Source organism: Poecilia mexicana, unplaced genomic scaffold, assembly GCF_051168715.1.
Source record: "Poecilia mexicana isolate PSO_F unplaced genomic scaffold, ASM5116871v1 scaffold_12, whole genome shotgun sequence".
NCBI classification, from domain to species: Eukaryota; Metazoa; Chordata; class Actinopteri; order Cyprinodontiformes; family Poeciliidae; genus Poecilia; species Poecilia mexicana.
The window spans coordinates 24,458,349-24,478,859 of NW_028263381.1; the positions used below are offsets into that span (position 1 = coordinate 24,458,349).

The 20,511-nt window shown below is 35.7% G+C and overlaps 24 non-coding genes across 24 annotated transcripts; 20 read left to right on the plus strand and 4 right to left on the minus strand.

Annotated features, from left to right (window-relative positions):
• Positions 1-614: 614 nt before the first annotated feature.
• trnav-aac (transfer RNA valine (anticodon AAC)) lies at positions 615-687 on the plus strand. The gene has a single exon. It is a non-coding gene; the product is annotated as a tRNA-Val (tRNA).
• A 138-nt stretch (positions 688-825) lies between these two features.
• Positions 826-897, plus strand: trnaq-cug (transfer RNA glutamine (anticodon CUG)). Its single transcript has one exon. It is a non-coding gene; the product is annotated as a tRNA-Gln (tRNA).
• Positions 898-2,794: 1,897 nt separating this feature from the next.
• trnav-aac (transfer RNA valine (anticodon AAC)) lies at positions 2,795-2,867 on the plus strand. The gene has a single exon. It is a non-coding gene; the product is annotated as a tRNA-Val (tRNA).
• Positions 2,868-3,005: 138 nt separating this feature from the next.
• Positions 3,006-3,077, plus strand: trnaq-cug (transfer RNA glutamine (anticodon CUG)). The gene has a single exon. It is a non-coding gene; the product is annotated as a tRNA-Gln (tRNA).
• A 1,897-nt stretch (positions 3,078-4,974) lies between these two features.
• trnav-aac (transfer RNA valine (anticodon AAC)) lies at positions 4,975-5,047 on the plus strand. Its single transcript has one exon. It is a non-coding gene; the product is annotated as a tRNA-Val (tRNA).
• A 138-nt stretch (positions 5,048-5,185) lies between these two features.
• On the plus strand, positions 5,186-5,257 carry trnaq-cug (transfer RNA glutamine (anticodon CUG)). The gene has a single exon. It is a non-coding gene; the product is annotated as a tRNA-Gln (tRNA).
• A 1,088-nt stretch (positions 5,258-6,345) lies between these two features.
• Positions 6,346-6,419, minus strand: trnai-aau (transfer RNA isoleucine (anticodon AAU)). Its single transcript has one exon. It is a non-coding gene; the product is annotated as a tRNA-Ile (tRNA).
• Positions 6,420-7,149: 730 nt separating this feature from the next.
• On the plus strand, positions 7,150-7,222 carry trnav-aac (transfer RNA valine (anticodon AAC)). The gene has a single exon. It is a non-coding gene; the product is annotated as a tRNA-Val (tRNA).
• A 138-nt stretch (positions 7,223-7,360) lies between these two features.
• On the plus strand, positions 7,361-7,432 carry trnaq-cug (transfer RNA glutamine (anticodon CUG)). Its single transcript has one exon. It is a non-coding gene; the product is annotated as a tRNA-Gln (tRNA).
• A 1,086-nt stretch (positions 7,433-8,518) lies between these two features.
• trnai-aau (transfer RNA isoleucine (anticodon AAU)) lies at positions 8,519-8,592 on the minus strand. Its single transcript has one exon. It is a non-coding gene; the product is annotated as a tRNA-Ile (tRNA).
• A 730-nt stretch (positions 8,593-9,322) lies between these two features.
• trnav-aac (transfer RNA valine (anticodon AAC)) lies at positions 9,323-9,395 on the plus strand. Its single transcript has one exon. It is a non-coding gene; the product is annotated as a tRNA-Val (tRNA).
• A 138-nt stretch (positions 9,396-9,533) lies between these two features.
• Positions 9,534-9,605, plus strand: trnaq-cug (transfer RNA glutamine (anticodon CUG)). The gene has a single exon. It is a non-coding gene; the product is annotated as a tRNA-Gln (tRNA).
• A 1,086-nt stretch (positions 9,606-10,691) lies between these two features.
• On the minus strand, positions 10,692-10,765 carry trnai-aau (transfer RNA isoleucine (anticodon AAU)). Its single transcript has one exon. It is a non-coding gene; the product is annotated as a tRNA-Ile (tRNA).
• Positions 10,766-11,495: 730 nt separating this feature from the next.
• trnav-aac (transfer RNA valine (anticodon AAC)) lies at positions 11,496-11,568 on the plus strand. Its single transcript has one exon. It is a non-coding gene; the product is annotated as a tRNA-Val (tRNA).
• A 138-nt stretch (positions 11,569-11,706) lies between these two features.
• trnaq-cug (transfer RNA glutamine (anticodon CUG)) lies at positions 11,707-11,778 on the plus strand. The gene has a single exon. It is a non-coding gene; the product is annotated as a tRNA-Gln (tRNA).
• A 1,089-nt stretch (positions 11,779-12,867) lies between these two features.
• Positions 12,868-12,941, minus strand: trnai-aau (transfer RNA isoleucine (anticodon AAU)). Its single transcript has one exon. It is a non-coding gene; the product is annotated as a tRNA-Ile (tRNA).
• Positions 12,942-13,671: 730 nt separating this feature from the next.
• trnav-aac (transfer RNA valine (anticodon AAC)) lies at positions 13,672-13,744 on the plus strand. Its single transcript has one exon. It is a non-coding gene; the product is annotated as a tRNA-Val (tRNA).
• A 138-nt stretch (positions 13,745-13,882) lies between these two features.
• On the plus strand, positions 13,883-13,954 carry trnaq-cug (transfer RNA glutamine (anticodon CUG)). The gene has a single exon. It is a non-coding gene; the product is annotated as a tRNA-Gln (tRNA).
• Positions 13,955-15,847: 1,893 nt separating this feature from the next.
• Positions 15,848-15,920, plus strand: trnav-aac (transfer RNA valine (anticodon AAC)). Its single transcript has one exon. It is a non-coding gene; the product is annotated as a tRNA-Val (tRNA).
• Positions 15,921-16,058: 138 nt separating this feature from the next.
• Positions 16,059-16,130, plus strand: trnaq-cug (transfer RNA glutamine (anticodon CUG)). Its single transcript has one exon. It is a non-coding gene; the product is annotated as a tRNA-Gln (tRNA).
• A 1,893-nt stretch (positions 16,131-18,023) lies between these two features.
• On the plus strand, positions 18,024-18,096 carry trnav-aac (transfer RNA valine (anticodon AAC)). The gene has a single exon. It is a non-coding gene; the product is annotated as a tRNA-Val (tRNA).
• Positions 18,097-18,234: 138 nt separating this feature from the next.
• On the plus strand, positions 18,235-18,306 carry trnaq-cug (transfer RNA glutamine (anticodon CUG)). Its single transcript has one exon. It is a non-coding gene; the product is annotated as a tRNA-Gln (tRNA).
• Positions 18,307-20,199: 1,893 nt separating this feature from the next.
• trnav-aac (transfer RNA valine (anticodon AAC)) lies at positions 20,200-20,272 on the plus strand. Its single transcript has one exon. It is a non-coding gene; the product is annotated as a tRNA-Val (tRNA).
• A 135-nt stretch (positions 20,273-20,407) lies between these two features.
• Positions 20,408-20,479, plus strand: trnaq-cug (transfer RNA glutamine (anticodon CUG)). Its single transcript has one exon. It is a non-coding gene; the product is annotated as a tRNA-Gln (tRNA).
• Positions 20,480-20,511: the final 32 nt, after the last annotated feature.

The following is a 20,511-nucleotide window of genomic DNA, read 5'->3' on the forward strand; positions in this document are numbered from 1 at the left end:
AGTTCATTATATGAGTAAATTCATGTTTCAACAACCCAGCATGGGAATTGAACCCATGACCTCAGCGTTATTAGCACCACACTCTGACCAGCTGAGCTAACCAGCCACACAGAATTTTAAGTTTCCATGGATTTAAGAAAAACGTACATGATTTTACCACAATGACAATTTGAAAAAAAGCCCTAATATTCTAATGTGTTTCAATATCAACATGCGTGGAGGTATATATTCTAGCTTTCTTTTATTTTTGAAATGTTGATTTAACTTTAAAATAGTTTTGTATTTTGAAGTACTAATTTTAATTTACAACCTTATTAATATTGAAGTGTATCTTCATTTACCACCCTTTCTCATTTTCAAGTGTCAATTGTCTGATGGGGTGGTATGGAGATTGAACCCACAACCTTGGCATTACAAACAGCACGCTGTGACTAGCTGAGCTACCCGGCCATATGCAAGGTTATGCAAAGTTAAAGGTCAGCAAGGATTCTATGGTGTAGCGGTGTGTCCTCTGAATCCAGGCATCTGAGTGCAAACCTCTGTGGATACTTGATGCGTTGCATCTGACATCTTCAGATTTGGATCCTCCAACTGAAACAAAGCAGAGAAGTTCAGTTTCTGTAGTGTAGTGGTTATCACGTTTGCTTAACACGCAAAAGGTCTCTGGTTTGAAACCAGACAGAAACAGCTTTTGTACGTTGTGCTTTTCACAGGGTGTTTGTGATACAACAAGAGTCTTGTTTTTTCGTGATTGTTCATTTGCCAATCGACTTCACTGCAGGCATCTTTGAAATCGAGGCTACTTTACTCAAAATGCCACTTGGTGGTTCTATGGTGTAATGGTTAGCACTCTGCACTCTGAATCCAGTGATCTGAGTTCAAGTCTCAGTAGAACCATTTGTCTCTGTTCCTGATATCTTCTATACATTTTTTGATCCCAGGCTTAGTTTATGGACTATAATGTGAAATTAGGCACAAGTTTGACAGTTTGTTCACCAAGTTACTGAGTTTTTATGGATTTAAGAAAAATGTACATGATCTTACCACAATAAAAATTTGAGAAGAGTGCTGGTATCCTAATGTTTCTTAATCAGTATGTGGAATGGTTTAACTTAAGTCCTTTTGAGACTTTAAAGTCCTAATGGTCTGAAACAGTTTATGTTTCAACTGGCAAGTATGGGGATTGAACCCGTGACCTCAGGATTATTAGCTCCTCACTCTGACCAGCTGAGCTAACCAGCCACACAGAATTTTAAGTTTCCATGGATTTAAGAAAAACGTACATGATCTTAACAGCTTTTATATTTGAATTGGCCAGTATGTGGACTGAACCCATGACCTCAGGATTAATAGTACCACACTAATAATAATGATAATGATGAGTTTCCACGGATTAAAGAACAACTTACATAATCTTAACACAAGGAATTTGAGAAAAGTGTTTCTATTCTAATATTTTTCAAAATCAACATGCATAATATTTTATTTTCCAGAGATTTTAAAGTGTTGCTTGTTATTTAGAAGTTTTGATTTTATTTGTCACCCTTTTTATATTTTGAAGTGTTGATTTTAATTTTCACCCTTTTTATATTTTATTGTTCACCCTTTTTATATTTTGAAGTGTTGATTTTAGTTTTCACCCTTTTATATTTTATTTTTCAACCTTTTTGTATTTAGAAGTGTTGATTTTAATTTTCACCCTTTTTATATTTTGAAGTGTTGATTGTCTGAAAGACTTTAGATATGAAATGACCCGTACTGGGTTTGAACCCATGACCTCGGCGGTAACAGTCCTACGCTCCAACCTGCTGAGCTGACCTACCTTAAAAATGTTTGAGTTTCCATGGATTTAAGAAGAACTTACATGATTTTACCACATTGAAGATTTGATAAAAGTGCTCATATTCCTGTTTTTCAATGTGTGAAAATGTTTAAGTTAAATCCACTTGTTACTTTGAAGTTGATTATCTGAATCAATTTATGTTTCAACAGACCAGTATGGGAATTGAACCCATGACCTCAGCGATATTAGCACCATGCTCTGACCAGCTGAGCTAACCAGCCACACAGAATTTTGAGTTTGCATGGAATTAAGAAGAACTTACATGATTTTACCACAATGAAGATTTGATAAAAGAGCTCGTATTCCTGTCTTTCAAAATCGATGTATGAAAAGGTTTAACTTAAATCCTCTTGCTATGTTGAAGTTCATTATATGAGTAAATTCATGTTTTGACAACCCAGCACGGGAATTGAACCCATGACCTCAGCGTTATTAGCACCACGCTCTGACCAGCTGAGCTAACCAGCCACACAGAATTTTAAGTTTCCATGGATTTAAGATAAACGTACATGATTTTACCACTGAAGGTTTGAAAAAAAGCCCTCATATTCTAATGTTTTTCACAATCACCTTGCATAGAGGTATATTTTCCATCTTTCTTTTATTTTTGAAATGTTGATTTAACTTTAAAACAGTTTGGTATTTTCAAGTATTCATTTTATTTTACAACCTTTTTAATTTTGAAGTGTTTTTATCATTTACCACCCTTTCTCATTTTCAAGTGTTGATTGAACCCACAACCTTGGCATTACGAACAGCACGCTGTGACTAGCTGAGCTACCCGGCCATATGCAAGGTTATGCAAAGTTAAAGGTCAGCAAGGATTCTATGGTGTAGCGGTGTGTCCTCTGAATCCAGGCATCTGAGTGCAAACCTCTGTGGATACTTGATGCGTTGCATCTGACATCTTCAGATTTGGATCCTCCAACTGAAACAAAGCAGAGAAGTTCAGTTTCTGTAGTGTAGTGGTTATCACGTTTGCTTAACACGCAAAAGGTCTCTGGTTCGAAACCAGACAGAAACAGCTTTTGTACGTTGTGCTTTTCACAGGGTGTTTGTGATACAACAAGAGTCTTGTTTTTTCGTGATTGTTCATTTGCCAATCGACTTCACTGCAGGCATCTTTGAAATCGAGGCTACTTTACTCAAAATGCCACTTGGTGGTTCTATGGTGTAATGGTTAGCACTCTGCACTCTGAATCCAGTGATCTGAGTTCAAGTCTCAGTAGAACCATTTGTCTCTGTTCCTGATATCTTCTATACATTTTTTGATCCCAGGCTTAGTTTATGGACTATAATGTGAAATTAGGCACAAGTTTGACAGTTTGTTCACCAAGTTACTGAGTTTTTATGGATTTAAGAAAAATGTACATGATCTTACCACAATAAAAATTTGAGAAGAGTGCTGGTATCCTAATGTTTCTTAATCAGTATGTGGAATGGTTTAACTTAAGTCCTTTTGAGACTTTAAAGTCCTAATGGTCTGAAACAGTTTATGTTTCAACTGGCAAGTATGGGGATTGAACCCGTGACCTCAGGATTATTAGCTCCTCACTCTGACCAGCTGAGCTAACCAGCCACACAGAATTTTAAGTTTCCATGGATTTAAGAAAAACGTACATGATCTTAACAGCTTTTATATTTGAATTGGCCAGTATGTGGACTGAACCCATGACCTCAGGATTAATAGTACCACACTAATAATAATGATAATGATGAGTTTCCACGGATTAAAGAACAACTTACATAATCTTAACACAAGGAATTTGAGAAAAGTGTTTCTATTCTAATATTTTTCAAAATCAACATGCATAATATTTTATTTTCCAGAGATTTTAAAGTGTTGCTTGTTATTTAGAAGTTTTGATTTTATTTGTCACCCTTTTTATATTTTGAAGTGTTGATTTTAATTTTCACCCTTTTTATATTTTATTGTTCACCCTTTTTATATTTTGAAGTGTTGATTTTAGTTTTCACCCTTTTATATTTTATTTTTCAACCTTTTTGTATTTAGAAGTGTTGATTTTAATTTTCACCCTTTTTATATTTTGAAGTGTTGATTGTCTGAAAGACTTTAGATATGAAATGACCCGTACTGGGTTTGAACCCATGACCTCGGCGGTAACAGTCCTACGCTCCAACCTGCTGAGCTGACCTACCTTAAAAATGTTTGAGTTTCCATGGATTTAAGAAGAACTTACATGATTTTACCACATTGAAGATTTGATAAAAGTGCTCATATTCCTGTTTTTCAATGTGTGAAAATGTTTAAGTTAAATCCACTTGTTACTTTGAAGTTGATTATCTGAATCAATTTATGTTTCAACAGACCAGTATGGGAATTGAACCCATGACCTCAGCGATATTAGCACCATGCTCTGACCAGCTGAGCTAACCAGCCACACAGAATTTTGAGTTTGCATGGAATTAAGAAGAACTTACATGATTTTACCACAATGAAGATTTGATAAAAGAGCTCGTATTCCTGTCTTTCAAAATCGATGTATGAAAAGGTTTAACTTAAATCCTCTTGCTATGTTGAAGTTCATTATATGAGTAAATTCATGTTTTGACAACCCAGCACGGGAATTGAACCCATGACCTCAGCGTTATTAGCACCACGCTCTGACCAGCTGAGCTAACCAGCCACACAGAATTTTAAGTTTCCATGGATTTAAGATAAACGTACATGATTTTACCACTGAAGGTTTGAAAAAAAGCCCTCATATTCTAATGTTTTTCACAATCACCTTGCATAGAGGTATATTTTCCATCTTTCTTTTATTTTTGAAATGTTGATTTAACTTTAAAACAGTTTGGTATTTTCAAGTATTCATTTTATTTTACAACCTTTTTAATTTTGAAGTGTTTTTATCATTTACCACCCTTTCTCATTTTCAAGTGTTGATTGAACCCACAACCTTGGCATTACGAACAGCACGCTGTGACTAGCTGAGCTACCCGGCCATATGCAAGGTTATGCAAAGTTAAAGGTCAGCAAGGATTCTATGGTGTAGCGGTGTGTCCTCTGAATCCAGGCATCTGAGTGCAAACCTCTGTGGATACTTGATGCGTTGCATCTGACATCTTCAGATTTGGATCCTCCAACTGAAACAAAGCAGAGAAGTTCAGTTTCTGTAGTGTAGTGGTTATCACGTTTGCTTAACACGCAAAAGGTCTCTGGTTCGAAACCAGACAGAAACAGCTTTTGTACGTTGTGCTTTTCACAGGGTGTTTGTGATACAACAAGAGTCTTGTTTTTTCGTGATTGTTCATTTGCCAATCGACTTCACTGCAGGCATCTTTGAAATCGAGGCTACTTTACTCAAAATGCCACTTGGTGGTTCTATGGTGTAATGGTTAGCACTCTGGACTCTGAATCCAGTGATCTGAGTTCAAGTCTCAGTAGAACCATTTGTCTCTGTTCCTGATATCTTCTATACATTTTTTGATCCCAGGCTTAGTTTATGGACTATAATGTGAAATTAGGCACAAGTTTGACAGTTTGTTCACCAAGTTACTGAGTTTTTATGGATTTAAGAAAAATGTACATGATCTTACCACAATAAAAATTTGAGAAGAGTGCTGGTATCCTAATGTTTCTTAATCAGTATGTGGAATGGTTTAACTTAAGTCCTTTTGAGACTTTAAAGTCCTAATGGTCTGAAACAGTTTATGTTTCAACTGGCAAGTATGGGGATTGAACCGTGACCTCAGGATTATTAGCTCCTCACTCTGACCAGCTGAGCTAACCAGCCACACAGAATTTTAAGTTCCCATGGATTTAAGAAAAACGTACATGATCTTAACAGCTTTTATATTTGAATTGGCCAGTATGTGGACTGAACCCATGACCTCAGGATTAATAGTACCACACTAATAATAATGATGATAATGATGAGTTTCCACGGATTAAAGAACAACTTACATAATCTTAACACAAGGAATTTGAGAAAAGTGTTTCTATTCTAATATTTTTCAAAATCAACATGCATAATATTTTATTTTCCAGAGATTTTAAAGTGTTGCTTGTTATTTAGAAGTTTTGATTTTATTTGTCACCCTTTTTATATTTTGAAGTGTTGATTTTAATTTTCACCCTTTTTATATTTTATTGTTCACCCTTTTTATATTTTGAAGTGTTGATTTTAGTTTTCACCCTTTTATATTTCAACCTTTTTGTATTTAGAAGTGTTGATTTTAATTTTCACCCTTTTTATATTTTGAAGTGTTGATTGTCTGAAAGACTTTAGATATGAAATGACCCGTACTGGGTTTGAACCCATGACCTCGGCGGTAACAGTCCTACGCTCCAACCTGCTGAGCTGACCTACCTTAAAAATGTTTGAGTTTCCATGGATTTAAGAAGAACTTACATGATTTTACCACATTGAAGATTTGATAAAAGTGCTCATATTCCTGTTTTTCAATGTGTGAAAATGTTTAAGTTAAATCCACTTGTTACTTTGAAGTTGATTATCTGAATCAATTTATGTTTCAACAGACCAGTATGGGAATTGAACCCATGACCTCAGCGATATTAGCACCACGCTCTGACCAGCTGAGCTAACCAGCCACACAGAATTTTGAGTTTGCATGGAATTAAGAAGAACTTACATGATTTTACCACAATGAAGATTTGATAAAAGAGCTCGTATTCCTGTCTTTCAAAATCGATGTATGAAAAGGTTTAACTTAAATCCTCTTGCTATGTTGAAGTTCATTATATGAGTAAATTCATGTTTTGACAACCCAGCACGGGAATTGAACCCATGACCTCAGCGTTATTAGCACCACGCTCTGACCAGCTGAGCTAACCAGCCACACAGAATTTTAAGTTTCCATGGATTTAAGATAAACGTACATGATTTTACCACTGAAGGTTTGAAAAAAAGCCCTCATATTCTAATGTTTTTCACAATCACCTTGCATAGAGGTATATTTTCCATCTTTCTTTTATTTTTGAAATGTTGATTTAACTTTAAAACAGTTTGGTATTTTCAAGTATTCATTTTATTTTACAACCTTTTTAATTTTGAAGTGTTTTTATCATTTACCACCCTTTCTCATTTTCAAGTGTTGATTGAACCCACAACCTTGGCATTACGAACAGCACGCTGTGACTAGCTGAGCTACCCGGCCATATGCAAGGTTATGCAAAGTTAAAGGTCAGCAAGGATTCTATGGTGTAGCGGTGTGTCCTCTGAATCCAGGCATCTGAGTGCAAACCTCTGTGGATACTTGATGCGTTGCATCTGACATCTTCAGATTTGGATCCTCCAACTGAAACAAAGCAGAGAAGTTCAGTTTCTGTAGTGTAGTGGTTATCACGTTTGCTTAACACGCAAAAGGTCTCTGGTTCGAAACCAGACAGAAACAGCTTTTGTACGTTGTGCTTTTCACAGGGTGTTTGTGATACAACAAGAGTCTTGTTTTTTCGTGATTGTTCATTTGCCAATCGACTTCACTGCAGGCATCTTTGAAATCGAGGCTACTTTACTCAAAATGCCACTTGGTGGTTCTATGGTGTAATGGTTAGCACTCTGGACTCTGAATCCAGTGATCTGAGTTCAGGTCTCAGTAGAACCATTTGTCTCTGTTCCTGATATCTTCTATACATTTTTTGATCCCAGGCTTAGTTTATGGACTATAATGTGAAATTAGGCACAAGTTTGACAGTTTGTTCACCAAGTTACTGAGTTTTTATGGATTTAAGAAAAATGTACATGATCTTACCACAATAAAAATTTGAGAAGAGTGCTGGTATCCTAATGTTTCTTAATCAGTATGTGGAATGGTTTAACTTAAGTCCTTTTGAGACTTTAAAGTCCTAATGGTCTTAAACAGTTTATGTTTCAACTGGCAAGTATGGGGATTGAACCCGTGACCTCAGGATTATTAGCTCCTCACTCTGACCAGCTGAGCTAACCAGCCACACAGAATTTTAAGTTTCCATGGATTTAAGAAAAACGTACATGATCTTAACAGCTTTTATATTTGAATTGGCCAGTATGTGGACTGAACCCATGACCTCAGGATTAATAGTACCACACTAATAATAATGATAATGATGAGTTTCCACGGATTAAAGAACAACTTACATAATCTTAACACAAGGAATTTGAGAAAAGTGTTTCTATTCTAATATTTTTCAAAATCAACATGCATAATATTCTATTTTCCAGAGATTTTAAAGTGTTGCTTGTTATTTAGAAGTTTTGATTTTATTTGTCACCCTTTTTATATTTTGAAGTGTTGATTTTAATTTTCACCCTTTTTATATTTTATTGTTCACCCTTTTTATATTTTGAAGTGTTGATTTTAGTTTTCACCCTTTTATATTTCAACCTTTTTGTATTTAGAAGTGTTGATTTTAATTTTCACCCTTTTTATATTTTGAAGTGTTGATTGTCTGAAAGACTTTAGATATGAAATGACCCGTACTGGGTTTGAACCCATGACCTCGGCGGTAACAGTCCTACGCTCCAACCTGCTGAGCTGACCTACCTTAAAAATGTTTGAGTTTCCATGGATTTAAGAAGAACTTACATGATTTTACCACATTGAAGATTTGATAAAAGTGCTCATATTCCTGTTTTTCAATGTGTGAAAATGTTTAAGTTAAATCCACTTGTTACTTTGAAGTTGATTATCTGAATCAATTTATGTTTCAACAGACCAGTATGGGAATTGAACCCATGACCTCAGCGATATTAGCACCACGCTCTGACCAGCTGAGCTAACCAGCCACACAGAATTTTGAGTTTGCATGGAATTAAGAAGAACTTACATGATTTTACCACAATGAAGATTTGATAAAAGAGCTCGTATTCCTGTCTTTCAAAATCGATGTATGAAAAGGTTTAACTTAAATCCTCTTGCTATGTTGAAGTTCATTATATGAGTAAATTCATGTTTTGACAACCCAGCACGGGAATTGAACCCATGACCTCAGCGTTATTAGCACCACGCTCTGACCAGCTGAGCTAACCAGCCACACAGAATTTTAAGTTTCCATGGATTTAAGATAAACGTACATGATTTTACCACTGAAGGTTTGAAAAAAAGCCCTCATATTCTAATGTTTTTCACAATCACCTTGCATAGAGGTATATTTTCCATCTTTCTTTTATTTTTGAAATGTTGATTTAACTTTAAAACAGTTTGGTATTTTCAAGTATTCATTTTATTTTACAACCTTTTTAATTTTGAAGTGTTTTTATCATTTACCACCCTTTCTCATTTTCAAGTGTTGATTGAACCCACAACCTTGGCATTACGAACAGCACGCTGTGACTAGCTGAGCTACCCGGCCATATGCAAGGTTATGCAAAGTTAAAGGTCAGCAAGGATTCTATGGTGTAGCGGTGTGTCCTCTGAATCCAGGCATCTGAGTGCAAACCTCTGTGGATACTTGATGCGTTGCATCTGACATCTTCAGATTTGGATCCTCCAACTGAAACAAAGCAGAGAAGTTCAGTTTCTGTAGTGTAGTGGTTCTCACGTTTGCTTAACACGCAAAAGGTCTCTGGTTCGAAACCAGACAGAAACAGCTTTTGTACGTTGTGCTTTTCACAGGGTGTTTGTGATACAACAAGAGTCTTGTTTTTTCGTGATTGTTCATTTGCCAATCGACTTCACTGCAGGCATCTTTGAAATCGAGGCTACTTTACTCAAAATGCCACTTGGTGGTTCTATGGTGTAATGGTTAGCACTCTGGACTCTGAATCCAGTGATCTGAGTTCAGGTCTCAGTAGAACCATTTGTCTCTGTTCCTGATATCTTCTATACATTTTTTGATCCCAGGCTTAGTTTATGGACTATAATGTGAAATTAGGCACAAGTTTGACAGTTTGTTCACCAAGTTACTGAGTTTTTATGGATTTAAGAAAAATGTACATGATCTTACCACAATAAAAATTTGAGAAGAGTGCTGGTATCCTAATGTTTCTTAATCAGTATGTGGAATGGTTTAACTTAAGTCCTTTTGAGACTTTAAAGTCCTAATGGTCTTAAACAGTTTATGTTTCAACTGGCAAGTATGGGGATTGAACCTGTGACCTCAGGATTATTAGCTCCTCACTCTGACCAGCTGAGCTAACCAGCCACACAGAATTTTAAGTTTCCATGGATTTAAGAAAAACGTACATGATCTTAACAGCTTTTATATTTGAATTGGCCAGTATGTGGACTGAACCCATGACCTCAGGATTAATAGTACCACACTAATAATAATGATAATGATGAGTTTCCACGGATTAAAGAACAACTTACATAATCTTAACACAAGGAATTTGAGAAAAGTGTTTCTATTCTAATATTTTTCAAAATCAACATGCATAATATTCTATTTTCCAGAGATTTTAAAGTGTTGCTTGTTATTTAGAAGTTTTGATTTTATTTGTCACCCTTTTTATATTTTGAAGTGTTGATTTTAATTTTCACCCTTTTTATATTTTATTGTTCACCCTTTTTATATTTTGAAGTGTTGATTTTAGTTTTCACCCTTTTATATTTCAACCTTTTTGTATTTAGAAGTGTTGATTTTAATTTTCACCCTTTTTATATTTTGAAGTGTTGATTGTCTGAAAGACTTTAGATATGAAATGACCCGTACTGGGTTTGAACCCATGACCTCGGCGGTAACAGTCCTACGCTCCAACCTGCTGAGCTGACCTACCTTAAAAATGTTTGAGTTTCCATGGATTTAAGAAGAACTTACATGATTTTACCACATTGAAGATTTGATAAAAGTGCTCATATTCCTGTTTTTCAATGTGTGAAAATGTTTAAGTTAAATCCACTTGTTACTTTGAAGTTGATTATCTGAATCAATTTATGTTTCAACAGACCAGTATGGGAATTGAACCCATGACCTCAGCGATATTAGCACCACGCTCTGACCAGCTGAGCTAACCAGCCACACAGAATTTTGAGTTTGCATGGAATTAAGAAGAACTTACATGATTTTACCACAATGAAGATTTGATAAAAGAGCTCGTATTCCTGTCTTTCAAAATCGATGTATGAAAAGGTTTAACTTAAATCCTCTTGCTATGTTGAAGTTCATTATATGAGTAAATTCATGTTTTGACAACCCAGCACGGGAATTGAACCCATGACCTCAGCGTTATTAGCACCACGCTCTGACCAGCTGAGCTAACCAGCCACACAGAATTTTAAGTTTCCATGGATTTAAGATAAACGTACATGATTTTACCACTGAAGGTTTGAAAAAAAGCCCTCATATTCTAATGTTTTTCACAATCACCTTGCATAGAGGTATATTTTCCATCTTTCTTTTATTTTTGAAATGTTGATTTAACTTTAAAACAGTTTGGTATTTTCAAGTATTCATTTTATTTTACAACCTTTTTAATTTTGAAGTGTTTTTATCATTTACCACCCTTTCTCATTTTCAAGTGTTGATTGAACCCACAACCTTGGCATTACGAACAGCACGCTGTGACTAGCTGAGCTACCCGGCCATATGCAAGGTTATGCAAAGTTAAAGGTCAGCAAGGATTCTATGGTGTAGCGGTGTGTCCTCTGAATCCAGGCATCTGAGTGCAAACCTCTGTGGATACTTGATGCGTTGCATCTGACATCTTCAGATTTGGATCCTCCAACTGAAACAAAGCAGAGAAGTTCAGTTTCTGTAGTGTAGTGGTTATCACGTTTGCTTAACACGCAAAAGGTCTCTGGTTCGAAACCAGACAGAAACAGCTTTTGTACGTTGTGCTTTTCACAGGGTGTTTGTGATACAACAAGAGTCTTGTTTTTTCGTGATTGTTCATTTGCCAATCGACTTCACTGCAGGCATCTTTGAAATCGAGGCTACTTTACTCAAAATGCCACTTGGTGGTTCTATGGTGTAATGGTTAGCACTCTGGACTCTGAATCCAGTGATCTGAGTTCAAGTCTCAGTAGAGCCATTTGTCTCTGTTCCTGATATCTTCTATACATTTTTTGATCCCAGGCTTAGTTTATGGACTATAATGTGAAATTAGGCACAAGTTTGACAGTTTGTTCACCAAGTTACTGAGTTTTTATGGATTTAAGAAAAATGTACATGATCTTACCACAATAAAAATTTGAGAAGAGTGCTGGTATCCTAATGTTTCTTAATCAGTATGTGGAATGGTTTAACTTAAGTCCTTTTGAGACTTTAAAGTCCTAATGGTCTGAAACAGTTTATGTTTCAACTGGCAAGTATGGGGATTGAACCCGTGACCTCAGGATTATTAGCTCCTCACTCTGACCAGCTGAGCTAACCAGCCACACAGAATTTTAAGTTTCCATGGATTTAAGAAAAACGTACATGATCTTAACAGCTTTTATATTTGAATTGGCCAGTATGTGGACTGAACCCATGACCTCAGGATTAATAGTACCACACTAATAATAATGATGATAATGATGAGTTTCCACGGATTAAAGAACAACTTACATAATCTTAACACAAGGAATTTGAGAAAAGTGTTTCTATTCTAATATTTTTCAAAATCAACATGCATAATATTTTATTTTCCAGAGATTTTAAAGTGTTGCTTGTTATTTAGAAGTTTTGATTTTATTTGTCACCCTTTTTATATTTTGAAGTGTTGATTTTAATTTTCACCCTTTTTATATTTTATTGTTCACCCTTTTTATATTTTGAAGTGTTGATTTTAGTTTTCACCCTTTTATATTTCAACCTTTTTGTATTTAGAAGTGTTGATTTTAATTTTCACCCTTTTTATATTTTGAAGTGTTGATTGTCTGAAAGACTTTAGATATGAAATGACCCGTACTGGGTTTGAACCCATGACCTCGGCGGTAACAGTCCTACGCTCCAACCTGCTGAGCTGACCTACCTTAAAAATGTTTGAGTTTCCATGGATTTAAGAAGAACTTACATGATTTTACCACATTGAAGATTTGATAAAAGTGCTCATATTCCTGTTTTTCAATGTGTGAAAATGTTTAAGTTAAATCCACTTGTTACTTTGAAGTTGATTATCTGAATCAATTTATGTTTCAACAGACCAGTATGGGAATTGAACCCATGACCTCAGCGATATTAGCACCACGCTCTGACCAGCTGAGCTAACCAGCCACACAGAATTTTGAGTTTGCATGGAATTAAGAAGAACTTACATGATTTTACCACAATGAAGATTTGATAAAAGAGCTCGTATTCCTGTCTTTCAAAATCGATGTATGAAAAGGTTTAACTTAAATCCTCTTGCTATGTTGAAGTTCATTATATGAGTAAATTCATGTTTTGACAACCCAGCACGGGAATTGAACCCATGACCTCAGTGTTATTAGCACCACGCTCTGACCAGCTGAGCTAACCAGCCACACAGAATTTTAAGTTTCCATGGATTTAAGATAAACGTACATGATTTTACCACTGAAGGTTTGAAAAAAAGCCCTCATATTCTAATGTTTTTCACAATCACCTTGCATAGAGGTATATTTTCCATCTTTCTTTTATTTTTGAAATGTTGATTTAACTTTAAAACAGTTTGGTATTTTCAAGTATTCATTTTATTTTACAACCTTTTTAATTTTGAAGTGTTTTTATCATTTACCACCCTTTCTCATTTTCAAGTGTTGATTGAACCCACAACCTTGGCATTACGAACAGCACGCTGTGACTAGCTGAGCTACCCGGCCATATGCAAGGTTATGCAAAGTTAAAGGTCAGCAAGGATTCTATGGTGTAGCGGTGTGTCCTCTGAATCCAGGCATCTGAGTGCAAACCTCTGTGGATACTTGATGCGTTGCATCTGACATCTTCAGATTTGGATCCTCCAACTGAAACAAAGCAGAGAAGTTCAGTTTCTGTAGTGTAGTGGTTATCATGTTTGCTTAACACGCAAAAGGTCTCTGGTTCGAAACCAGACAGAAACAGCTTTTGTACGTTGTGCTTTTCACAGGGTGTTTGTGATACAACAAGAGTCTTGTTTTTTCGTGATTGTTCATTTGCCAATCGACTTCACTGCAGGCATCTTTGAAATCGAGGCTACTTTACTCAAAATGCCACTTGGTGGTTCTATGGTGTAATGGTTAGCACTCTGGACTCTGAATCCAGTGATCTGAGTTCAGGTCTCAGTAGAACCATTTGTCTCTGTTCCTGATATCTTCTATACATTTTTTGATCCCAGGCTTAGTTTATGGACTATAATGTGAAATTAGGCACAAGTTTGACAGTTTGTTCACCAAGTTACTGAGTTTTTATGGATTTAAGAAAAATGTACATGATCTTACCACAATAAAAATTTGAGAAGAGTGCTGGTATCCTAATGTTTCTTAATCAGTATGTGGAATGGTTTAACTTAAGTCCTTTTGAGACTTTAAAGTCCTAATGGTCTTAAACAGTTTATGTTTCAACTGGCAAGTATGGGGATTGAACCTGTGACCTCAGGATTATTAGCTCCTCACTCTGACCAGCTGAGCTAACCAGCCACACAGAATTTTAAGTTTCCATGGATTTAAGAAAAACGTACATGATCTTAACAGCTTTTATATTTGAATTGGCCAGTATGTGGACTGAACCCATGACCTCAGGATTAATAGTACCACACTAATAATAATGATGATAATGATGAGTTTCCACGGATTAAAGAACAACTTACATAATCTTAACACAAGGAATTTGAGAAAAGTGTTTCTATTCTAATATTTTTCAAAATCAACATGCATAATATTCTATTTTCCAGAGATTTTAAAGTGTTGCTTGTTATTTAGAAGTTTTGATTTTATTTGTCACCCTTTTTATATTTTGAAGTGTTGATTTTAATTTTCACCCTTTTTATATTTTATTGTTCACCCTTTTTATATTTTGAAGTGTTGATTTTAGTTTTCACCCTTTTATATTTCAACCTTTTTGTATTTAGAAGTGTTGATTTTAATTTTCACCCTTTTTATATTTTGAAGTGTTGATTGTCTGAAAGACTTTAGATATGAAATGACCCGTACTGGGTTTGAACCCATGACCTCGGCGGTAACAGTCCTACGCTCCAACCTGCTGAGCTGACCTACCTTAAAAATGTTTGAGTTTCCATGGATTTAAGAAGAACTTACATGATTTTACCACATTGAAGATTTGATAAAAGTGCTCATATTCCTGTTTTTCAATGTGTGAAAATGTTTAAGTTAAATCCACTTGTTACTTTGAAGTTGATTATCTGAATCAATTTATGTTTCAACAGACCAGTATGGGAATTGAACCCATGACCTCAGCGATATTAGCACCACGCTCTGACCAGCTGAGCTAACCAGCCACACAGAATTTTGAGTTTGCATGGAATTAAGAAGAACTTACATGATTTTACCACAATGAAGATTTGATAAAAGAGCTCGTATTCCTGTCTTTCAAAATCGATGTATGAAAAGGTTTAACTTAAATCCTCTTGCTATGTTGAAGTTCATTATATGAGTAAATTCATGTTTTGACAACCCAGCACGGGAATTGAACCCATGACCTCAGTGTTATTAGCACCACGCTCTGACCAGCTGAGCTAACCAGCCACACAGAATTTTAAGTTTCCATGGATTTAAGATAAACGTACATGATTTTACCACTGAAGGTTTGAAAAAAAGCCCTCATATTCTAATGTTTTTCACAATCACCTTGCATAGAGGTATATTTTCCATCTTTCTTTTATTTTTGAAATGTTGATTTAACTTTAAAACAGTTTGGTATTTTCAAGTATTCATTTTATTTTACAACCTTTTTAATTTTGAAGTGTTTTTATCATTTACCACCCTTTCTCATTTTCAAGTGTTGATTGAACCCACAACCTTGGCATTACGAACAGCACGCTGTGACTAGCTGAGCTACCCGGCCATATGCAAGGTTATGCAAAGTTAAAGGTCAGCAAGGATTCTATGGTGTAGCGGTGTGTCCTCTGAATCCAGGCATCTGAGTGCAAACCTCTGTGGATACTTGATGCGTTGCATCTGACATCTTCAGATTTGGATCCTCCAACTGAAACAAAGCAGAGAAGTTCAGTTTCTGTAGTGTAGTGGTTATCACGTTTGCTTAACACGCAAAAGGTCTCTGGTTCGAAACCAGACAGAAACAGCTTTTGTACGTTGTGCTTTTCACAGGGTGTTTGTGATACAACAAGAGTCTTGTTTTTTCGTGATTGTTCATTTGCCAATCGACTTCACTGCAGGCATCTTTGAAATCGAGGCTACTTTACTCAAAATGCCACTTGGTGGTTCTATGGTGTAATGGTTAGCACTCTGGACTCTGAATCCAGTGATCTGAGTTCAAGTCTCAGTAGAGCCATTTGTCTCTGTTCCTGATATCTTCTATACATTTTTTGATCCCAGGCTTAGTTTATGGACTATAATGTGAAATTAGGCACAAGTTTGACAGTTTGTTCACCAAGTTACTGAGTTTTTATGGATTTAAGAAAAATGTACATGATCTTACCACAATAAAAATTTGAGAAGAGTGCTGGTATCCTAATGTTTCTTAATCAGTATGTGGAATGGTTTAACTTAAGTCCTTTTGAGACTTTAAAGTCCTAATGGTCTGAAACAGTTTATGTTTCAACTGGCAAGTATGGGGATTGAACCCGTGACCTCAGGATTATTAGCTCCTCACTCTGACCAGCTGAGCTAACCAGCCACACAGAATTTTAAGTTTCCATGGATTTAAGAAAAACGTACATGATCTTAACAGCTTTTATATTTGAATTGGCCAGTATGTGGACTGAACCCATGACCTCAGGATTAATAGTACCACACTAATAATAATGATGATAATGATGAGTTTCCACGGATTAAAGAACAACTTACATAATCTTAACACAAGGAATTTGAGAAAAGTGTTTCTATTCTAATATTTTTCAAAATCAACATGCATAATATTTTATTTTCCAGAGATTTTAAAGTGTTGCTTGTTATTTAGAAGTTTTGATTTTATTTGTCACCCTTTTTATATTTTGAAGTGTTGATTTTAATTTTCACCCTTTTTATATTTTATTGTTCACCCTTTTTATATTTTGAAGTGTTGATTTTAGTTTTCACCCTTTTATATTTCAACCTTTTTGTATTTAGAAGTGTTGATTTTAATTTTCACCCTTTTTATATTTTGAAGTGTTGATTGTCTGAAAGACTTTAGATATGAAATGACCCGTACTGGGTTTGAACCCATGACCTCGGCGGTAACAGTCCTACGCTCCAACCTGCTGAGCTGACCTACCTTAAAAATGTTTGAGTTTCCATGGATTTAAGAAGAACTTACATGATTTTACCACATTGAAGATTTGATAAAAGTGCTCATATTCCTGTTTTTCAATGTGTGAAAATGTTTAAGTTAAATCCACTTGTTACTTTGAAGTTGATTATCTGAATCAATTTATGTTTCAACAGACCAGTATGGGAATTGAACCCATGACCTCAGCGATATTAGCACCACGCTCTGACCAGCTGAGCTAACCAGCCACACAGAATTTTGAGTTTGCATGGAATTAAGAAGAACTTACATGATTTTACCACAATGAAGATTTGATAAAAGAGCTCGTATTCCTGTCTTTCAAAATCGATGTATGAAAAGGTTTAACTTAAATCCTCTTGCTATGTTGAAGTTCATTATATGAGTAAATTCATGTTTTGACAACCCAGCACGGGAATTGAACCCATGACCTCAGTGTTATTAGCACCACGCTCTGACCAGCTGAGCTAACCAGCCACACAGAATTTTAAGTTTCCATGGATTTAAGATAAACGTACATGATTTTACCACTGAAGGTTTGAAAAAAAGCCCTCATATTCTAATGTTTTTCACAATCACCTTGCATAGAGGTATATTTTCCATCTTTCTTTTATTTTTGAAATGTTGATTTAACTTTAAAACAGTTTGGTATTTTCAAGTATTCATTTTATTTTACAACCTTTTTAATTTTGAAGTGTTTTTATCATTTACCACCCTTTCTCATTTTCAAGTGTTGATTGAACCCACAACCTTGGCATTACGAACAGCACGCTGTGACTAGCTGAGCTACCCGGCCATATGCAAGGTTATGCAAAGTTAAAGGTCAGCAAGGATTCTATGGTGTAGCGGTGTGTCCTCTGAATCCAGGCATCTGAGTGCAAACCTCTGTGGATACTTGATGCGTTGCATCTGACATCTTCAGATTTGGATCCTCCAACTGAAACAAAGCAGAGAAGTTCAGTTTCTGTAGTGTAGTGGTTATCACGTTTGCTTAACACGCAAAAGGTCTCTGGTTCGAAACCAGACAGAAACAGCTTTTGTACGTTGTGCTTTTCACAGGGTGTTTGTGATACAACAAGAGTCTTGTTTTTTCGTGATTGTTCATTTGCCAATCGACTTCACTGCAGGCATCTTTGAAATCGAGGCTACTTTACTCAAAATGCCACTTGGTGGTTCTATGGTGTAATGGTTAGCACTCTGGACTCTGAATCCAGTGATCTGAGTTCAAGTCTCAGTAGAGCCATTTGTCTCTGTTCCTGATATCTTCTATACATTTTTTGATCCCAGGCTTAGTTTATGGACTATAATGTGAAATTAGGCACAAGTTTGACAGTTTGTTCACCAAGTTACTGAGTTTTTATGGATTTAAGAAAAATGTACATGATCTTACCACAATAAAAATTTGAGAAGAGTGCTGGTATCCTAATGTTTCTTAATCAGTATGTGGAATGGTTTAACTTAAGTCCTTTTGAGACTTTAAAGTCCTAATGGTCTGAAACAGTTTATGTTTCAACTGGCAAGTATGGGGATTGAACCCGTGACCTCAGGATTATTAGCTCCTCACTCTGACCAGCTGAGCTAACCAGCCACACAGAATTTTAAGTTTCCATGGATTTAAGAAAAACGTACATGATCTTAACAGCTTTTATATTTGAATTGGCCAGTATGTGGACTGAACCCATGACCTCAGGATTAATAGTACCACACTAATAATAATGATGATAATGATGAGTTTCCACGGATTAAAGAACAACTTACATAATCTTAACACAAGGAATTTGAGAAAAGTGTTTCTATTCTAATATTTTTCAAAATCAACATGCATAATATTTTATTTTCCAGAGATTTTAAAGTGTTGCTTGTTATTTAGAAGTTTTGATTTTATTTGTCACCCTTTTTATATTTTGAAGTGTTGATTTTAATTTTCACCCTTTTTATATTTTATTGTTCACCCTTTTTATATTTTGAAGTGTTGATTTTAGTTTTCACCCTTTTATATTTCAACCTTTTTGTATTTAGAAGTGTTGATTTTAATTTTCACCCTTTTTATATTTTGAAGTGTTGATTGTCTGAAAGACTTTAGATATGAAATGACCCGTACTGGGTTTGAACCCATGACCTCGGCGGTAACAGTCCTACGCTCCAACCTGCTGAGCTGACCTACCTTAAAAATGTTTGAGTTTCCATGGATTTAAGAAGAACTTACATGATTTTACCACATTGAAGATTTGATAAAAGTGCTCATATTCCTGTTTTTCAATGTGTGAAAATGTTTAAGTTAAATCCACTTGTTACTTTGAAGTTGATTATCTGAATCAATTTATGTTTCAACAGACCAGTATGGGAATTGAACCCATGACCTCAGCGATATTAGCACCACGCTCTGACCAGCTGAGCTAACCAGCCACACAGAATTTTGAGTTTGCATGGAATTAAGAAGAACTTACATGATTTTACCACAATGAAGATTTGATAAAAGAGCTCGTATTCCTGTCTTTCAAAATCGATGTATGAAAAGGTTTAACTTAAATCCTCTTGCTATGTTGAAGTTCATTATATGAGTAAATTCATGTTTTGACAACCCAGCACGGGAATTGAACCCATGACCTCAGCGTTATTAGCACCACGCTCTGACCAGCTGAGCTAACCAGCCACACAGAATTTTAAGTTTCCATGGATTTAAGATAAACGTACATGATTTTACCACTGAAGGTTTGAAAAAAAGCCCTCATATTCTAATGTTTTTCACAATCACCTTGCATAGAGGTATATTTTCCATCTTTCTTTTATTTTTGAAATGTTGATTTAACTTTAAAACAGTTTGGTATTTTCAAGTATTCATTTTATTTTACAACCTTTTTAATTTTGAAGTGTTTTTATCATTTACCACCCTTTCTCATTTTCAAGTGTTGATTGAACCCACAACCTTGGCATTACGAACAGCACGCTGTGACTAGCTGAGCTACCCGGCCATATGCAAGGTTATGCAAAGTTAAAGGTCAGCAAGGATTCTATGGTGTAGCGGTGTGTCCTCTGAATCCAGGCATCTGAGTGCAAACCTCTGTGGATACTTGATGCGTTGCATCTGACATCTTCAGATTTGGATCCTCCAACTGAAACAAAGCAGAGAAGTTCAGTTTCTGTAGTGTAGTGGTTATCACGTTTGCTTAACATGCAAAAGGTCTCTGGTTCGAAACCAGACAGAAACAGCTTTTGTACGTTGTGCTTTTCACAGGGTGTTTGTGATACAAGAGTCTTGTTTTTTCGTGATTGTTCATTTGCCAATCGACTTCACTGCAGGCATCTTTGAAATCGAGGCTACTTTACTCAAAATGCCACTTGGTGGTTCTATGGTGTAATGGTTAGCACTCTGGACTCTGAATCCAGTGATCTGAGTTCAAGTCTCAGTAGAACCATTTGTCTCTGTTCCTGATATCTTCTATACATT